The sequence below is a fragment of the Felis catus genome, chromosome D1 (assembly GCF_018350175.1).
Source record: "Felis catus isolate Fca126 chromosome D1, F.catus_Fca126_mat1.0, whole genome shotgun sequence".
NCBI lineage: Eukaryota > Metazoa > Chordata > Mammalia > Carnivora > Felidae > Felis > Felis catus.
The window spans coordinates 94,504,008-94,524,522 of NC_058377.1; the positions used below are offsets into that span (position 1 = coordinate 94,504,008).

The window sequence follows — 20,515 nt, forward strand, 5'->3', positions numbered from 1 at the left end:
ATATATTTTAAGTTTTTGTTACCCACCACATAACTTTTTGGTTACTAATTTCTGTACCAATTATTTATTGCTACGTGGAAAACCAGCCCAGAAACAAAAGATAAAACAACAGCTATTATATTCACTTACAGTTCCCTGGGTTAGCAGTATGGGTTGTGTTCATCCAGGTGGTTTTTTGGCTGGTTTATTTGGCTGGGTAATTTATGAAGCTGTACTTATTTGCTGACTTAATTTTAACAGGATAATCTACAATGACCACACCCACGTGCCTGACCTTCCTCATGTTGTTATCTAGGGCATCTCTGTTCTCTTAATTTCCAGCTGGCTAAATCAGGCTCATTGCTATCTTAGTCTTAGCATTCCCACTACAAACAAAAGAGGTTAAGCCCACTGGGGTTGGCAAACAACATTCAAACTTCTGTTTATGGAACGTTTGCTAATACCCCATTGGCCAACACGTCGCATGACTAAGCACAGATTCAAAGTTTGGAGAAATAAATTTTCTCTTGATGAGAAGGGTGCCAAAGCCCAATTGCAAAGTCATCTTTATACAAGGGTGAGAGGAATTATTGTAACTCTCTTTGAAATCAGGGTACCACAGATTTATTACAATCAATTGTGAGCTGCTTTCTAAAAATCTATTTTTGTCCTGATAATCAAGTAATGAAACTTAGAAAAGTCCTCTCAAAAAGAATAACAGTGGACTCAAAGTCATACCTGAAATTGTTCCTCACTCGAATTTAGATATATTTTCTTAGAGGAGAAAGCAATGTGGAATTGTATCTAGTGTCTTGAGAATTATTTGTTATCCTAGGTATCTTTGGCTGCAGGCCAAAATAGCCTTGGAAGGATATTGGCACCTCACAATTTCCTGAGAGACTGGAGAGCCAGCCTTTAAAACTTGTAGAAACAGAGGCAGCTAAAAAGACAATGAAGCAAAAAATACAACAGTGGTTTATTCGTAGGTATAGTCCGGTCTCCACTGGGACACAATGAAATCACAAACATTATGAGTATTTGTGCCTCTCTAATTCAGTTTTTATTTCCAGATAGCAGTCACTCAAAATAGCCTGCCTTAGATCACATACTGGTTCTCACCCAGGTGAGGGCTGGAACTGGATACGGTCTCTATGAACTAGATCCATAAGCAACTAACTACTTCTTCAAAAGGCATGTATGTCTCAAGGGGAGGAAGAAGTGGATGCTGGCAGCCAATAAGTGGCAAAGGTCCATTTATTCTGTCTGATGGAGGTTGCCAGGCCCGGGATTGAAGCATCTTTATTAGTCAGTTGCAGAGGGACAAGCAAAAGTTTGAGAATCATGTCTTTAAATTATTGAGAAGCCTATGATAAATCAATTTCAGGGACCATAGAATCTTCCTCATTTTCCTTCTACATCAACGTTGAAGACTTTAGGACTTGCATGGGGGATGTGACTACACTGATCAGAACACCCACAAACCTTTCCTTTAATGCAAGTCCTTTGGACCGCTTTCCCTCCTGGGGAGTACCTGCCACTCAGGAAAGGGAAAGAGGTGAAACATCACAGTACCTGATGCATTAGCACATTGTCTCTTGGAGTCTAGTCCCCGCACGCCTGTGTTAACTGCCCTCTCAGCAAACCCTGCAGGGCTGAGGTCATAACTCCACCTCCAGCTGTGGCTGTCTGTTGTGTGGTGGTTTGGAATCTGATGACTCAAAGCCACCATCCCAGGTAGCAGCTCGCTGTCTTTGGATTTCTCTCTTCTCCTAATGTTCCATTAACCTCTCCCAGCTGGCCTCCCTATGCACAATCAGCAGTTCAGCTAATCTCTCCCTGATCTCTCCCCTTCTTGCAGGAGGTTCATCATTAATACATCCTTGCTCTGCCCGCCCCTCCTCTCAACCTACCAGTGCTCTCTATTACTGCATGCTGTGCCAGAGGCAATTCATCCTGTTGTCTGCTCAGCACCAGCTTTGTGGGGTTTCAGCACTGTAGGACCCTAAGGCAATGTATGTCTAGGCCCATTAGATACTGGGTTGGAAAGAGTGTTAGGATATCTACTTGTGTATGACCATAAGCTCTAGGAAAGCTGAGCCCTCACTCTCTCATTTGACCTGCTAGCAGACTCTTATTCAAGTTCCAGTATTTGTAAGTTGCTGCTTCCTGCCACGGCTACAACTTACATTAATTACAATAATAAAACCATAGTAACAATGGCTAATACAACAATAAAAATGATATCATTATAATAACAATAGTCAGTTTCATGTATAGACTGTTAACTATGTTGAATCTGTGCCGAATGCCCTCTCAGATTAAGTTCCAGCAATATCTCTGTGAGTTAGGTAATGTTGGTGAGGATACCTCAGGTCACGGAAAGTTTAATAAAGCTGCCCAAGGCCATCCAACTGGCAAGAGAAAAGCTTATACTTGTTCCTGACTTCCATATTTTCTTTAACGTCTGGGCTTTTAACCATTATGTCTACTAATAAAATAGCCGCCAGCTATGTTGCCTGTGGTTTTGCCTATGTCAGCATTTCAAAACTAAATGTAGTCTAGTATTCATATTATTAGAAAGGTTGATATCATGGAAGAAAGAAATGAAAAAAAATGAAACAGTAAATTAGGAAAAAAAGAAAGAAAAAGAGCAAAAGGGAGAAATGGAGAAAAAAGAAGGGAAGGAGGAAAGAGAGACAACAAAGATAGAAGGAAAGAAGACAAAAAAGAAAAAGGAAGAAGAGAGGAAAAGAAGGCTGGAGGGGAGGAAAGATGCAAGATGGGCAGAAAGGAGGGAAGGAAGAAGTAAAACCTAACACTGAAAGGAGAACAAGAAAATAAGGAGGAAGACACAAGGGGGCAGGCAAGAAAAGAAAGAAGGAAGGATTTTAGTTTAAAAAAAGGGTTGGGGGGGAGGGGAAGAGTAGTGATTTTGAATAGAAAAAGCATGGCCTTAGAAACGTTGATGGCAGGGAGACAAAGAGGATGTCGAAAAACCACTTTTCTAAATAAACTGAAATTACTGTCCTGCTTCTCTTCGACAACGCAGAAATATATTCCCTCATGTCTGGTTATGATGCCCGAATGAGCATTGAAGGGCACATGCTGGACGGCAGTGAGAAAGTCTTATCTCTCAGAGGACTGAGTTGCTGGCTGCCCACAGTACAGCAGGCTTCCCCAGAGCTGTGTGTGCCTGGGGCTCTCCAGTTGTTCCCCAAGAGCTGTGAGTGTGAGAAGCACTGGATGGGCTGCAAAGCAGCAGCAGGTTAAGTAAGCAGTTACCAACTGGACCATCATGGTGCATGTCAGGTGCATGCCTGTCAGGATGGGTATGAGGTGTGTTCACGGGATGGGGACAACATAGAAGTCAGCAACAAATCCAGTGAAGCAAGACAGATGCTTGTCATTGGCAGGACTTTGTATGGTTGAATACATTCCTATTCATAAAGGAAAAGCCTTCTTCTGTCACAAGATAGTTGTTTAGAGCCCAGCCACTATTCATTTTGTTCTCCACCTTCTCCATTTTAAGTAATTCTTTTTTTTTTCTTTCTCCTAGATCAAAAGAATTAACCCAACCTCAAAGACCATAAAAGGAAGCAAGAATCTATAGAGTTAGGTCTGCCACAAGCTAATGGTGTGCACTTATGAACTACTTCATTCCCTCATGCCTTGCACCAGATTAATTCAGATAAATACATCAGTACTCAAAGTAGGCTTTGCAGAGTAACTTCAGGGGCCTCCCAGCACTGGTGAGATAGGGAAAGAACCAGACCCTCTGACCATGCTTCATCTAAAGTAGTCCTGACGATTTATGTTCCCATGTGGAAGTTTGGATAAGCTTCCATTCAAAGAAAGGTTTCCAGGGGAGCCTGGGTGGCTCAGTCAGTTAAGCATCTGACTCTTGGTTTCGGCTCAGGTCATGATTGCATGGTTCATGAGTTTGAGCCCTGCATCAGGCTCTGTGCTGATAGTGTAGAGCCTGCTTGGGATTCTCTCTCTCCCCCTCTCTCTGCTCCTCTCTCTCTCTCCAACTCTCTCAAAATACATAATTAAAAAAATAATTTAATTTTTAATTAAAGTAATTTAAAAAAGAGGTTTCTGTAAATATATTACTGTTATTAATAAGTATTAATTAAAAAGTGACAATATATTCATAATCTTTAGATTCATTTGCAAGTCTAAAACAAATTCTAATTCTATAAACAAGCAAATGAACTAAGATAAATATCCTACAATAAGAATTGGAAGTTAAAAAAAAGGTATTTTCTTTCAATGGAAATGGACAGAATTACTTTAAAGTAAAATGTAAGAATATATTAAATTATAGAGATGTTATAGCCATGCCCGACAAATATGTTTCTGTTTCTTGCAAGCCTTTGTTAACTTCCCTGCCAACTGAAAAGGACACTGAGAGTGAGAAGCACTGCAAAGGTGTGCCTTTAGAAAGGTAGCTTAGGGGATGTGCTGCCGTCCCATCTCTGTGCTCTTATCAAAATGTCAGAGGAGCTCACACGCAGAGATGATTTCTCTCCCCTTCCATGTGCATTAGCCCTCAGTCTGTGGATTAGATAGCTATCATGGAGACTGAAAGAAAGGGGAACATACATTAAAATATTTCTTGCCTTAAGTTCCCTTGGTGGTTTGTCCAGGACAGAAGGGAAGTCAAAACTGCTTCTCTCCAGGGTTGGCAATTTCCAAGAGATCAAGCAGTGCACAACGTAGCAGTGGGGTCAAGGAGGGAGTGGCTTTTCCAGGCCCCTCAAGCCCCAGCAGTTTTCTTGATCAGTCTGTGAAAGAAGCAGGAAGAGGTGAAAGGTATTGAGGAGATGAAATGCCAGGGTATGTGGGAGTTCCTTGCTAACTTGGTAGTCCAGTTTGGTTTAAGAAAGGGTCCCTGGGTAGGTGTAGCAATTATGTGAAAATGGGAGTATTTCTAGATATTTCTAAACTCCATCAAACACTTCCTCATTTCTATGACTCCAAGGGACAGAGGACTGTGTTTTGTTTGTTCTGGGGTTCACAGGCACAGCCCCATCTACCAGCCTTCAATTCACACCTCCAGATGAGACATTGTTCTGGGTCCCCCAGGGTCCTTCAGATCTCCTGAGGTAGATGGAAATCTTTATGCCCAAAGAGAGAAAGCTGCCTATTTGCAAGTAGACTGTTGTTATCAAAAGGATTCCAAGAAATGTTAACTTTTTAAAATTAAGCATATTAATTCTCTTCTATATAAAGAAAATGAGAAAAACATATAGTAAAAAACAACAATGATCCACTAAACATGTTTTGAATCCTGGCTCTATCTCTTACTAGCTGGGTGATCATGGCCAAATCACTTCATCTAATTCTGTTTCTTTATCTGCAAAATATTTCCAACAACACTAACATCGTGGGACTACACACTGGTAAAGAGTTGAACAAATTACCTAGAACACGACTTATTTAATTTTCTTATTAAGAGAATTCAAATCACTCCATAGTGCAATAGTGTGGCATTAAATTTTGGAACCTAATGATTTCACTCATATGTGGAATTTCAGAAACAAAACAGATGAAAATATAGAAGGGAGAAAAAAGAGAGAGAGAGAGAGAGAGAGAGAGAGAGAGAGAGAGAGAGAGAAACCATGAGAGACTCTTAAACATACAGAACAAACAGGGTTGATGGGGTTGGGGTTGGTTAGATAGGTGAGGGATATTAAGTAGGGCACTTGTTTCTGTTTTTGTTTTTGTTTGTTTGTTTCAGGACTAGATTTCAGTGATTCATCACTTTCATACAACACCCAGTGCTCATCATTACAAGAGGAGGGCCCTTGTGATGAGCACTGGGTGTTCTACCTAAGGGATGAATCGCTGAATTCTACTCCTGAAACCAATGCTGCATTTTATGTTAAGTGCCTAGAATTTATTTATTTATGTTTCTAAAATTTTTTAGATATTTTATTTATTTTTGAGAGAGAGAAAGAGAGAGAGCGTAAGTGGGAGAGGGGCAGAGAGAGGAGACAGAAAATCTGAAGCAGACTCCAGGCTCTGAGCTGTCAGCACAAAGCCCAATGTGGGCTCAAACCCATGAACCAGGAGATCATGACCTGAGCCAAAGTTGGACGCGTAACTGACTGAGCCACCAAGGCGCCACTTAACTGACTAGAATTTAAATAAAAATTTGAAAAGAAGAAAGAAAAAAGCTAAAAAAAATAAAAATTATATAAACTATAGAATCTAATGAAAAGATACAAATACAAATATTTTCTGTGTGTCTCAGGTACAGATTATTTATTTTATTTTGTTTTTGGTAATAACGTATGTCAAGTATTATCCAACCCTCAATTTACTTGAATCATAGTTTCCACCTATTGCCATCATGTAATTATAAACATCATAAAAATTTTGAATGACAACTTTTTAAATAGTAAGGAGCCACTGAAGGTGTTTGAGCATAGATGCATTAATTTCCTGAACAGATATTTCTCATGTGCTTGCCATGTGGCAGGCACTGCTCTAGAAACAGGTAATGAAGGGGTGCAATAAACAAAACTTCTGAGGTTTACATTTTCGTGGTGATAAAATGAGGAGAGACATTCTAAAAGTAGTGATAGTTTGGGAAAAGAGTTCAGGGATTTCCCAAGAATAAAGAGAAAGCTGAAGATAAGGGTTGCTTAGAAGACCGTTCCATTGCTCCAGGAAAGAGACAATAATTTGCAATACTAGACTAAGGGCAAAGGAAGAATCAGTGAGGGAATGCACAGAGGATGAGATAGATGGATGGAAAGGGGACACACTGATTTGGAATGAAAGTAAACAGTTCTATTTCAAAGTGTTGACAAGGTATCTTGTTACATGTGTCCCTTGAGCAGCCATTAATGCAAGACTGTGTAGCTCAGGAGAGACTTCACTGTTTTAGTTTAATTTGCCACAGAATGGTCCTGAAGTTGACAAAGTTGTGAAAGGGCAGTGTAAAAATGAGAAAAGAGAAAAGGAATTAAATAAATTATTTTATATAGTTCATCGCCCTCAAACAATGAAGAAGGTAGATGAGGTTACCCAGCAGGAGTCTGGGGAAAATCAACACGATGGATACTTCCACACTGGAAACTGCTTAAAATTCCTAATATACCTTTTCTGTTGTTTTATCGGGAAGAGAATACCCCTGGCAATCCATGACAAGAATTAGAATTCCTCTGGATATGCCATGGAGAAAACAGAGCTATTTATTCAGCCAAAGTAGTTCAATAAGCTTATTGCTTGGAAAATGATTATTTCTTCTCTGTAGAAATAATTTTCCTTTCTTGAAAGAAAGCCAAAGAACTGACTCAGTTTCTCTCAGGAAATACTAAGTGAGGCTTGGGCTTACCAAATACGAGTCTGTTCCTCACCTTGAGAAAGGGCTGCACGTTCAATTGAGTAGTGAACCTGCTAATAAACATTATTCATGTATTCCATTTTAAATCGAGTCACCAAATATGCTGTTAGGCTTTTGTAATGGAGAAATATAAAAGGAATAACAAAGTCCATACATTATTAAAAGAGCAAATATAACACAATACTATAGAGAAACTAGATATTTATCACAAACAAGATACAAAATGTCAAATGTAAGAGTATAGTTCAAAAGAAACTTAGGATATAATTGCTGGATACAAGTATGTATACACACACACACACACACACACACACACACACACAACCAATTAAGAAAAACATTAATATTGCCAAATAAACTATCCAGTCTTTTTGAAGAGGTAGAGGTCACATTATGCTTTAATGATGAGGGAAAACTTTATAGAAGTATTATTTTAGCTGTATTTTGAAAGGTGGGTATAATTTGTATCAGCTTATATAGAAGAAAACAAAACCAAAATCAAAGTTTCCTCGCCTATTGGCTTTGCTTAGATAAAAGTATAGAAGCCAAAAATGTGAGGTAGGTTTAGGAGACTGGGAAACGAATTTGACTTCTGATATTTGGTAAAGACATAAACATCTTGAATGTCTGGCTAAGGTTTATAAATTCTATCATGCATGTATCCCAGAGCTAATGAATGAGAAAGTATGAGTTTGAGGAGTTTGAAGAGAAGGAGAAGCAGACTTTGGGGAAGAATCATAAAGCAAGAGTGCAGACACAAGTTGGATAAGGAAATGAATGGAGTTAGGAAAAGCATATATAAAGCTCCTTTCTGAAGGCCTGCCTTGAGACCGGACACTAAACAGTATTCTGATATTTCAGATTTTGGCATTCTGATATTTCAGATTTCAACTTGTGGTTATTTATACCAAGTGTAGAACCTTATATAAATTGATGTTAGCTGTGTTATACAAAATATATTGCTCTTTTTTCTCATCCAACTCCTGAAGAACATGCAGTGATCTCTCCCTATAGCTTAAGTCTGCACAAGAACTCTGAAGATTTTAAACTACCGCTAACAAGTGCCCTAGGTGTCTATATTTCTAGTTGAATAAATTATGTAACCTCTCCATGTCTCAGTTTCCCACACTGTAAAGTTTATTTAATAATAGTTCAATTACTATAGGTAAAGCTTAAACAGTTAATACATGTAAAGGAAACAGAATAGTGCCAGGTACATAATAAATGCTATCTATGTTTTAGCTATTACCGATAAATGAATACATGTATGAGACCCAAGACCACCTTTAAGTCCAAACCATATATGATACAAGTGCCATGCCCCAGTCAGCATGACTCAGAAAATGATTAGAGTGACTATCACTTTTGGTGCCCCCAAAAGGGTTTTTATTCAATGGATTATATCTTTCCTCTCATATTTTTTTTAATTTTTTTTTCAACGTTTATTTATTTTTGGGACAGAGAGAGACAGAGCATGAACGGGTGAGGGGCAGAGAAAGAGGGAGACACAGAATCAGAAACAGGCTCCAGGCTCTGAGCCATCAGCCCAGAGCCCGACGCGGGGCTCGAACTCACGGACCGCGAGATCGTGACCTGGCTGAAGTCGGACGCTTAACTGACTGCGCCATCCAGGCGCCCCTTTCCTCTCATATTTTACCTACTCTAAGAGAATAGGGTAAAGACAATATTTGATTCTCTTTCATCTGTGAGGACACAATCTTAAACTTTTCCTTCTATAGTTTTTCAAAAGCAAAAATAATTTAAACAGGATACCCATTCATTTATCCAAAATGCATTGGCTATAATGGAAACATACATATTAATATAGAAGTGACTCCAACTTAAGCTTCTGATGCTTCTATATTAGAGTTTATCTCATACTGCATTCTTTCTCTTTGCCAAAAATGTACAGCCATCAAGGCCAAGCTAACTAATCCCTAGCTCATAGCTGTAAGCCCTCAGATAGTGGTGCTAGCTCAGGCTCAGCAGGTAGGAAAGATAAGCTCCTATCCCAGGTGTGTATTTATTTCAATAAAGATAAATCACTGCCCCCTAAATAGTGTGGATAGAGTGACTCAATATATGATGCATATCAGGAGTTCAGTGATCATTTCTGTGTTTGGCAGGTGGGACATTCAGTGACAGAGGTGGCTTCATTACGCGTGAACACCGGGAGCCCATGCTGTTGGGTCTATGGATGGTTTCCTTTCCTGGTTTTATGTTTACTTCATTAATATGCACATTGTACCAGCAGTGGGATGGACAATGGCAGACACTGACGACACTGACTGTAGTCATCTTGTTGAATCACTCTGATTTCCTAACTTCTTAGTCATTTAAAGCTTCCTCTATGGTGGATGCTCTCTACTGGAGGTTAATATATGAAATAAAGATCTTCACATTTGATATTCACTTCTATAGTCTATTCACATGTTTTTTCCCAGACTTTCTTGTTCCTGTTATTACTCCTTTCAGACCAACCAGCCAACGCATTTGCCACTGGTCATGAATTCATATTTATTCTTACGATTGGACACTTCTTTTTCTATACAAAGGAGATAAGAAGGTATACTGCAGGAAGCTCCACCCATTGGGAGGATTTCCCATCTCTGGTGTCTTTATGGACCATTCCTAAATGAAACCAATGAAGCCACCATCCATTTTAGGCTCATATAATACATCAGTACTATCCATATGCAGATGAAGATCAACATTTTTCTTCCTCCTCTCATGTGGTCAAAAGAGAACCCCATGTGGCCATGGGTTTGAGCTGAGGGAACAGCAACAGTGCAACAATGAGGATGTCTTGGGGATCTGGGCCAATTGTCTGTGCAACTTACCCGTGTTTCTGAGTTCCTTGTATATTTTGCATATTAACTCCCTATTTAATATATGGTTTACAAATATTTTCTCCCATTCTGTAGGTTTCCTTTTCATTTTGTTGATGGTTTCTTTTGCTATGCAGAAGATTTTTATTTTGATGTGGTCTCACTTGTTTATTTTTGCCTTTGTTGCTTTTGTTTTTGGTGTCAAATCCAAAATAATTATCGTCAAGACCAATGTCAAGGAGCTTACTCTTTATGTTTCCTTCTAGGATTTTTGTGGTTTCAGGTCTTATGTGTAAGTCCATAATAAATCTTGAGTTGATTTTTGTGTGGGTGTAAGATAGGGATCCAGTTTCATTCTATCCCAAGTGAATATCCAGTCATCCCAACATCTTTTATTAAAGACACCATCCTTTCTGCATTGTTCATTCTTGGCGACTTTGTGGAAATAAATCGACCACAAGCATGGGTGTATTTCTGAGCTGTCCATTATGTTCCATTTGACCCAAGAGTCCTATTTTTTTTATCAATTCCGTAATGTTTTGGTTATTGTAACCTTGTAAAATAGTCTGAAATCAAGAAGAGTGATCCTTTAGTTTTACTCTTCTTTCTCTAGATTGCTTTGGTTATTTGAGGTCTTTTGTGGTTCCTTACTAAGTTTTTCTCATTTCTGTGATAAATATCACTGGACTGTTATGGAAACTGCATTTAGTCTGTAAATCGCTGTGCATAATATAATGTTCTGACAATATTATTTCTTCTAATCTATGAATATGAAATACCTTTCTATTTATTTGTGTCTTCTTCAATTTCTTTTTTTCAGTGGTACAGATCTTTCACCTCCTTGGTTAGATTTATTCCTATGTATTTTATTCTTTTTGATGCTATCATAAATGGGATTGTTTTCTTAATTTATCTTCTCAATAGTTCATTACTAGTGTACAGAGACTTGCTCAAAGTTCCACAGATAAAACGTTATAGCACTGGGATTTAAAAGCAAATTTTCGATATTAAAAATATGAGACAAGGGAAGATGGTGGCATAGGAGGATGCTGGGCTCACCGCGTTCTGCTGATCACTTAGATTCCACCTACACCTGCCTAAATAACCCAGAAAACTGCCAGAAGAGTAACAGAATGGATTCTCTGAAGCCAAGCGCAGACGAGAGGCCCACAGAAGAGGGTAGGAAGGGCGGAGAGGCGGTGCTTGCTACATGGACTGGCGGGAGGGAGCTGGGGCAGAGGGGCAGCCCGCCAGCCAAGCAGAGACCCTGAGTCTGGTTTGCAAAAACGGAGGGGCCGGACAGAGTGTGTTCTGATGGCAAGTGGGACTTAACATCTAGAAGGTTATAAGTTAACTGCTCTGCTCAGAGAGCGGGAGGGCTGGAGGACAATGGGAGGGAGAATTGGTGACCCCCGGAGGACAGAGCTCAGCTTGGCAGGGAACAAAGGCGCTCGCCAGCACCATCTCCCTCACCCATACCCCAGCCCAAATCCCAAAGGGAACCAGTTCCTGCCAGGGAACTTGCTTGTACCTTGCAAACACCCAACACTGCTTCTGCAGATTCCTCCCTCCAGCAGGTCTGACTCCCTCCCAGTGCCCCAGGGCCCCTCCCAAAGTGGATCTCTGAAGGAAAAGCGAGCTGAGCCTGCCCCTCCCACTGCTGTGCACCTTGCTGATCCACCCCAGCTAATAAACCAGATCCCCAGCACCACAAGCCTGGCAGTGTGCAAGTAGCCCAGAGGCCACGCCACCCCACAGTGAATCCTGCATTAGGAGAGGGAAAGAGAAGTCACATACCAGTCTGACTGTGGCCCCAGTGGTGGGCTGGGGTCAGACATCAGGTCTGACTGCGGCCCCGCCCACCAACGCAAGTTATTCAAGACAGCACAGGGGAAGTACAGCACAGGGTGCAGTTCTGCACTACTCCAGGGACTATCCAAAATCACGAAATGGAAGAATTCCCCTCAAAGGAATCTCCAGGAAATAACAACAGCTAACGAACTGATCAAAAAGGATTTAAACAATATAACAGAAAGTGAATTTAGAATAATGGTCATAAAATTAATCACTGGGCTTGAAAACAGTATAGAGGACAGCAGAGAATCTATTGCTACAGAGATCAAGGGACTAAGGAATAGTCAGGAGGAGCTAAAAAATTCTATAAACGAGCTGCAAAATAAAATGGAAACGACCACGGTTCGGATTGAAGAGGCAGAGGAGAGAATAGGTGAACTAGAAGATAAAATTATGGAAAAAGAGGAAGCTGAGAAAAAGAGAGATAAAAAAATCCAGGAGTATGAGGGGAAAATTAGAGAACTAAGTGATGCACTAAAGAGAAATACACATAATTGGTACTCCAGAGGAGGAAGAGAGAGGGAAAGGTGCTGAAGGTGTACTTGAAGAAATAATAGCTGAGGACTTCCCAGATCTGGGGAAGGAAAAAGGCATTGAAATCCAAGAGGCACAAAGAACTCCCTTCAGACGTAACTTGAATCAATCTTCTGAATGACATATCATAGTCAAACTGGCAAAATACAAGGATAAAGAGAAAATTCTGAAAGCAGCTAGGGATAAATGTGCTCTAACATATAAAGGGAGACCTATAAGACTCCTGACCGATCTCTCTACTGAAACTTGGCAGGCCAGAAAGGAATGGCAGGAAATCTTCAATGCGATGAACAGAAAAAAATATGCAGCCGAGATTCCATTATTCAGCAAGTCTGTCATTTAGAATAGAAAGAGAGATAAAGGTCTTCCCAAACAAACAAAAACTGAAGGAATTCGTTACCACTAAACCAGCCCTACAAGAGATCCTAAGGGGGATCCTGTGAGACAAAGTACCAGAGACATCGCTACAAGCATGAAACCTACGGACATCACAATGACTCTAAACCCATATCTTTCTATAATAACACTGAATGTAAATAGACTAAATGCACCAACCAAAAGACATAGGGTATCAGAATGGATAAAAAAAAAAAGACCCATCTATTTGCTGTCTACAAGAGACTCATTTTAGACCTGAGGACACCTTCAGATGGAAAGTGAGGGGATGGAGAACTATCTATCATGCTGCTGGAAGTCAAAAGAAAGCTGGAGTAGCCATACTTATATCAGACAAACTAGACTTTAAATTATAGGCTGTAACAAGAGATAAAGAAGGGCATTATATAATAATTACAGGGTCTATCCATCAGGAAGAGCTAACAATTATAAATGTCTATGCACCGAATACGGGAGCCCCCAAATATATAAAACAATTACTCACAAACATAAGCAACCTTATTGATAAGAATGTGGTTATGGCAGGGGACTTTAACACTCCACCTACAGAAATGGATAGATCATCTAGACACATGGTCAATAAAGAAACAAGGGCCCTGAATGATACATTGGATCAGATGGACTTGACAGATATATATAGACTCTGCATCCGAAAGCAACAGAATATACTTTCTTCTTGAGTGCACATGGAACATTCTCCAAGATAGATCACATACTGGGTCACAAAACAGCCCTTCATAAGTATACAAGAATTGAGATCATACCATGCATACTTTCAGACCACAATGCTATGAACCTTGAAATCAACCACAGGAAAAAGTCTGGAAAACCTCCAAAAGCATGGAGGTTAAAGAACACCCTACTAAAGAATGAGTGGGTCAACCAGGAAATTAGAGAAGAAATTAAAATTATATATGGAAACAAATGAAAATGAAAATACAACAATCCAAACGCTTTGGGATGCAGCGAAGGCAGTCCTGAGAGGAAAATACATTGCAATCCAGGCCTATCTCAAGAAACAAGAAAAATCCCAAAATACAAAATCTAACAGCACACCTAAAGGAAATAGAAACAGAACAGCAAAAACACCCTAAACCCAGCAGAAGAAGAGAAATAATAAAGATCAGAGCATAAATAAACAATATAGAATCTAAAAAAAACTGTAGAGCCGATCAATGAAACCAAGAGTTGGTTTTTTGAAAAAATAAACAAAATTGATAAACCTCTAGCCAGGCTTCTCAAAAAGAAAAGGGAGATGACCCAAATAGATAAAATCATGAATGAAAATGGAATTATTACAACTAATCCCTCAGAGATACAAGCAATTATCAGGGAATACTATGAAATATTATATACCAACAAACTGGACAACCTGGAAGAAATGGACAAATTCTCAGCACCCACACACTTCCAAAACTCAATCAGGAGGAAATAGAAAGCTTGAACAGACCCATAACCAGCGAAGAAATTGAATGAGTCATCAAATTTCCCAACAAATAAGAGTCCAGGACCAGATGGCTTCCCAGGGGAGTTCTACCAGATGTTTAAAGCAGAGATAATACCTATCTTTCTCAAGCTATTCCAAAAAATAGAAAGGGAAGGAAAACTTCCAGACTCATTCTATGAAGCCAGTATTACTTTGATTCCTAAACCAGACAGACACCCAGTAAAAAAAGAGAACTACAGGCCAATATCCCTGATGAATATGGATGCAAAAATTCTCAATAAGATACTAGCAAATCAAATTCAACAGCATATAAAAAGAATTATTCACCATGATCAAGTGGGATTCATTCCTGGGATGCAGGGCAGGTTCAACATTCGCAAATCAATCAATGTGATACATCACATTAATAAAAGAAAAGATAAGAACCATATGATCCTGTCAATAGATGCAGAAAAGGCATTTGACAAAATTCAGCATACGTTCTCAATAAAAACCCTCAAGAAAGTCGGGATAGGAGAAACATACTTAAACATCATAAAAGCCATTTATGAAAAGCCCACAGCTAATATCATCCTCAATGGGGAAAAATTGAGAGCTTTCCCCCTGAGATCAGGAACACGACAGGGATGTCCACTCTCAACGCTGTTGTTTAACATAGTGTTGGAAGTTCTAGCATCACCAATGAGACAACAAAAGGAAATCAAAGGCATCAAAATTGGCAAAGATGAAGTCAAGCTTTCACTTTTTGAAGAAAACATGATATTATACATGGAAAATACGATAGATCCACCAAAAGTCTGCTAGAACTGACACATGAATTTAACAAAGTTGCAGGATACAAAATGAATGTACAGAAATCAGTTGCATTCTTATACACTAATAATGAAGCAACAGAAAGACAAATAAAGAAACTGATCCCATTCTCAATTGCACCAAGAAGCATAAAATACCTAGGGATAAATCTAACCAAAGATGTAAAAGATCTGTATGCTGAAAACTATAGAAAGCTTATGAAGGAAATTGAAGAAGATATAAAGAAATGGAAAAACATTCTGTGCTCATGGATTGGAAGAATAAATATTGTCAAAATGTCAATACTACCCAAAGCAGTCTACACATTCAATGCAATCCCAATCAAAATTGCACCAGCATTCTTCTCTAGCTAGAAGAAGCAATCCTAAAATTCATATTGAACCACAAAGGGCCCTGAATAGCCAAAGTAATTTTGAAGAAGGAGACCAAAGCAGGAGGCATCACAATCCCAGACTTTAGCCTCTACTACAAAGCTGTAATCATCAAGACAGCATGGTATTGGCACAAAAACAGACACAGAGACCAATGGAATAGAATAGAATAGAATAGAATAGAATAGAATAGAATAGAATAGAAACCCCAGAATGAGACCCACAAAAGTATGGCCAACTAATCTTTGACAAAGCAGGAAAGAATATCCAATGGAAAAAAGACAGTCTCTTTAACAAATGGTGCTGGGAGAACTGGACAGCAACATGCAGAAGAAGGAAACTAGACCACTTTGTTACACCATTCACAAAAATAACTCAAGATGGATGAAGGACCTGAATGTGAGACAGGAAACCATCAAAACCCTAGAGGAGAAAGCAGGAAAAGACCTCTCTGACCTCAGTCGTAGCAATTTCTTACTTGACACATCCCCAAAGGCAAGGGAATTAAAAGCAAAAATGAACTGTTGGTACCTCATGAGGAGAAAAAGCTTCTGCACTGCAAAGGAAACAGTCAACAAAACTAAAAGTCAACTGACGGAATGGGAAAAGATATTTGCAAATGACATATCGGACAAAGGGATAGTATCCAAAACCTATAAAGAACACACCAAACTCGACACCCTAAAAACAAATAACCCAGTGAAGAAATGGGCAGAAAACATGAATAGACACTTCTCGAAAGAAGACATCCGGATGGCCAACAGGCACATGAAAAGATGCTCAACGTCACTCCTCATCAGGGAAATACAAATCAAAACCACACTCAGGTATCACCTCACGCCAGAGTGGCCAAAATGAACAAATCAGGAGACTATAGATGCTGGAGAGGATGTGGAGAAATGGGAACCCTCTTGCACTGTTGGTGGGAATGCAAATTGGTGCAGCCGCTCTGGAAAGCAGTGTGGAGGTTCCTCAGAAAATTAAAAATAGACCTACCCTATGACCCAGCAATAGCACTGCTAGGAATTTACCCAAGGGATACAGGAGTGCTGATGCATAGGGGCACTTGTACCCCAATGTTTATAGCAGCACTTTCAACAATAGCTAAATTATGGAAAGAGCCTAAAATCCATCAACTGATGAATGGATAAAGAAATTGTGGTTTATATACACAATGGAGTACTACATGGCAATGAGAAAGAATGAAATATGGCCCTTTGTAGCAACGTGGATGGAACTGGAGAGTGTGATGCTAAGTGAAATAAGTCATACAGAGAAAGACAGATACCATATGTTTTCACTTTTATGTGGATCCTGAGAAACTTAACAGAAGACCATGGGGCAGGGGAAGGGGGAGAAAAAAAAAGAGGTTAGAGTGGGAGAGAGCCAAAGCATAAGAGACTCTTAAAAACTGAGAACAAGCTGAGGGTTGATGGGGGGTGGGAGGGAGGGGAGGGTGGGTGATGGGTATTGAGGAGGGCACCTTTTGGGATGAGCACTGGGTGTTGTATGGAAACCAATTTGACAATAAATTTCATATATTGAAAAAATATATATGAGACAAAAAAAAAAAAAAACAAATAAATAAATCAAAGCAAATTTTCCCTTTTGAAGACTGGTTTCCTAACCAGACTGTGGCACTGTCTCTTTTTTGGTCAATTAGTAAGTTTCTCTCTTCTCAGATGGCAACCCTTTTAAGGGCAAGATACTTGTTTCTTCCCAGGATCTCAAATATGTGATGCTTCTAAATCACTTTTTATGACTCTGTTACACATGGGCCTGCTTTAAGGGAGCTCCAGTCCAACAATCCAAGACTTTGAAGGTTCTCAGCAAACGCTATTTGATCATTGTCCCTTTAATCATTTCATCTATCGTATTTGATAGGTATTGTTACTTGTCTTTACCTAGCCTTCGCTGAGAACGTAGAGGCTATATTTTATTCATGTATATAGGCCCAATGCCTGGAAAAGCTGGCTGAAATACTTTGATCATTCTGTACATAATTGGTGAAATAAGTAATTAATATACAATGCCTCTTTGAAGTTCTAGCATTTTATTTACTATGATCATCCTGTATCAGTTTAGGAGCGTGAGTCACAGACAGGAGTTCAAGTCATGGTTCTAACACCTTCTAGCCATATGACATTGGGAAAGTCACTTAAAACATCTGAGCCCCATTTTACCCATCTATGAAATGAGACTTACCTACTTTAAAATGTTCATCTAGGGATAATAGGTGATAATACTTGTGAAGAACTCCTGTAACTTTAAAGTTTATATAAGTGAAAAACTTTGATTATCAATACTAAAAAATACTGCACACTCGTCAAGCAGGGATGTTCCTGGAATCCCCTTTAAATTTTCTTGTCTACAGCAATCACTTACCATTTTGTTGTCAGTTTATTTTTCAAAAATCCATGTTTTATTTCTTACCTGTAAATGGTTGAACTTAGTCTAGTTTATATTCCCGTGCATTTTTCCTCTGGATATATTTACACAGCATTGATCATAGTAGATACTCAGTAAAACCCTTGAGTACTTTAAAATTGCCACACTTACTTTTTTTTTAAATGAAATACATTTGAGACTTTAATTTCTTTGCTAATATGCAAAATATCATCTTTGTATTCTTTCAAATTGTGCTTCATCTGGTTTTATGTCTATCCTCTAAGTACTCTTACTATATATATATATATATATATATATATATGTATATATATATATATATATATATAGTTTTTTTCTTTTAGAAATGTCAAGTATCTGTCCCTAATAGCTTTTGACTGATTGGCGTTTGATCCCCGAGGTTGGCAGAGTGTGGAAGAAAAAAGAAAAGTAAGAAATGCATAAGATAAGAGATGGTAAGTCACAAGTAATATTGACTGAGAAGGAACAGAGGGATTTTTCTTTGCTTTTCAAAATCGACTCAAATTTACTTTTCAAGTAATTTTAAGCAGGAAATAGATTACAAACTCATAGTTTTCTCAAGAGATTTCTACTTCTTTGTATTCTTGGTGCTTTTCAAGGAAACACAATAGATGGGAGGAGTTTGTGGAACCAAAACTACTTTCTTAAGTGGGAGGAAGAGCTTAGAAAAGAAGGTTTTGTAATCAGGAAACTATCTGGTGCCTTAAAGATTGAAGCTTATTGAAGTGGAGTTTATTTCATCTTGGGATTTAAAAGTGCTGAAAAAGAACTACTTCCTGAAAATACTGCCTTAGCACATGGAACAATCCAATGTACACGCAGTCTAAGGTGAATGAAGTGGAACTTAGGAAAAGAATTATAGGGGGGAAAAAGAAACTACACTTGAAGTAAAAATTCTAAGTCAACAGATTTGATGGCATCTGGGTTTGCATCAGATGGTCTCTAAAATGGACAGCGATCCTCATTCTTTTTCCTACACTCCCATTTTGCCCAAATTGTATTTTTATTTATGGAAAAGTTAGGATGAGACTGGCCACTGTAACTTGGAGGAAGAATGGCATTCCTAAGCCAAACACTAGCAGTAAGTACACTCTAGCATCACTCTTCCTAAAAACTAGAATCATTTCCTTGGGATATTTGTCATCATCACCACTGAAGATTTATTCTATGATACCAGATCAATGTATCCAGAACAGAGTCATGCAATCTCAGTATTCTGATGGGGTTCAAAAGAAATTATTGAAATTTTCATCTTTTTGAAATAGGAGACTATGTTTTCCGATTCATTTTTTTTTAATCTGGTCTTTCCCCAAAACTATAAGGTACAAAAGATTGAAGAAAATATTGATGAAGAAGCTAAACATAGATTGATATAGTGAAAATGGCATTTTTCATGTCAATCCCATGACCTCATTTTCATTCAACTCAGCATTAACTGGTGCAGTATGTACTATAGTATAGATCCTGACTAAAACACTTTCCTTGTCTCTTAGCTATTAATTAATTAACGGAGGTTATAAAATAATGGATGTGAACTTGGAGATTTTTATTGGACCTTTAACATTTCCTTGGATAATGGACTCCTTTGAAGATCTGATACATTCTCTAAAAATGTATAGGCACACAAAATATGCTTTCAAACTCAAGAGTTGATGTACCTGTGCTCTGAAGAAAATAAGAGAGAGTGCTATCCTGAACTTATCTGTTTAAGGATGCAAAATATGTACAATTGAAATAACTTGAGAAATACATAAAGTTACAGTTACAAATTCAAGTGTGACTACAGAGCTATGAACCAAGAAATATACATGTATAAAGGGAAATGGCACAGTCAGTGCACCTCTGTTATTCTAAAGCATTGTTACCCATAGATAGATAGTTAGGCACATATATCCATACGCACACACACACGCACACAGTGCAGAAAAAAGGTGATGACAGTTGGGTAGCTAAAAAAGAAATAACATCCACTGCAGATGTGGCCTGAGAGATGCCCACTAGAGTTAGGAAAAGAGTTAAGGCACAGTCTTATGAGGTTACAAAACCAGGCTTTCTAATTCAGTGTTAAATAAATCATTGCAGTCAAGATTTAGCAATATTTTATAACGTATTCACAAATAGTGGCTCAGAGGGCATTGGGTTCATACATATGATTCAAAAAACTGTTTTATTTCCTGGAGCAGTGGGCCAGATTTTTCCAAAATCTACGTCTTATGAGAGCATGCCTACTTTCCAACGTGTGTCTCCATGTTCTTTCAGTGGGGGGTGGAATCTCTGCCTTTGCTACTTTGCCACTGTTCTTCAATCATGCTTTGACTCCACACCGGGCCTTTGAACCTAGTGCTGTTTGTGGACTCTCTTGGGTTGGACAAAAGAAAAAAAGGGAGAGAGAGAGCAGTTCTCAACAACAACAAAATTCTGTAAATGAACCTCCAGTCACCGCAAGTGGCAGCAGATAGTCATTAAGTATGACAGGAATGTGTTTTTATATTATATTTAGGAAATTTGT

At 38.8% G+C, this 20,515-nt stretch overlaps 1 long non-coding RNA gene across 1 annotated transcript in view; it reads right to left on the bottom strand.

Annotated features, from left to right (window-relative positions):
- Positions 1–4,607: 4,607 nt before the first annotated feature.
- LOC109492102 overlaps positions 4,608–20,515 on the bottom strand; it is a 1,189,585-nt gene continuing 1,173,677 nt past the window's right edge. The window contains exon 10 of the long non-coding RNA XR_006586544.1: positions 4,608–4,766. This is a non-coding gene — a long non-coding RNA (uncharacterized LOC109492102). The remainder of the gene's footprint in view (positions 4,767–20,515) is intronic.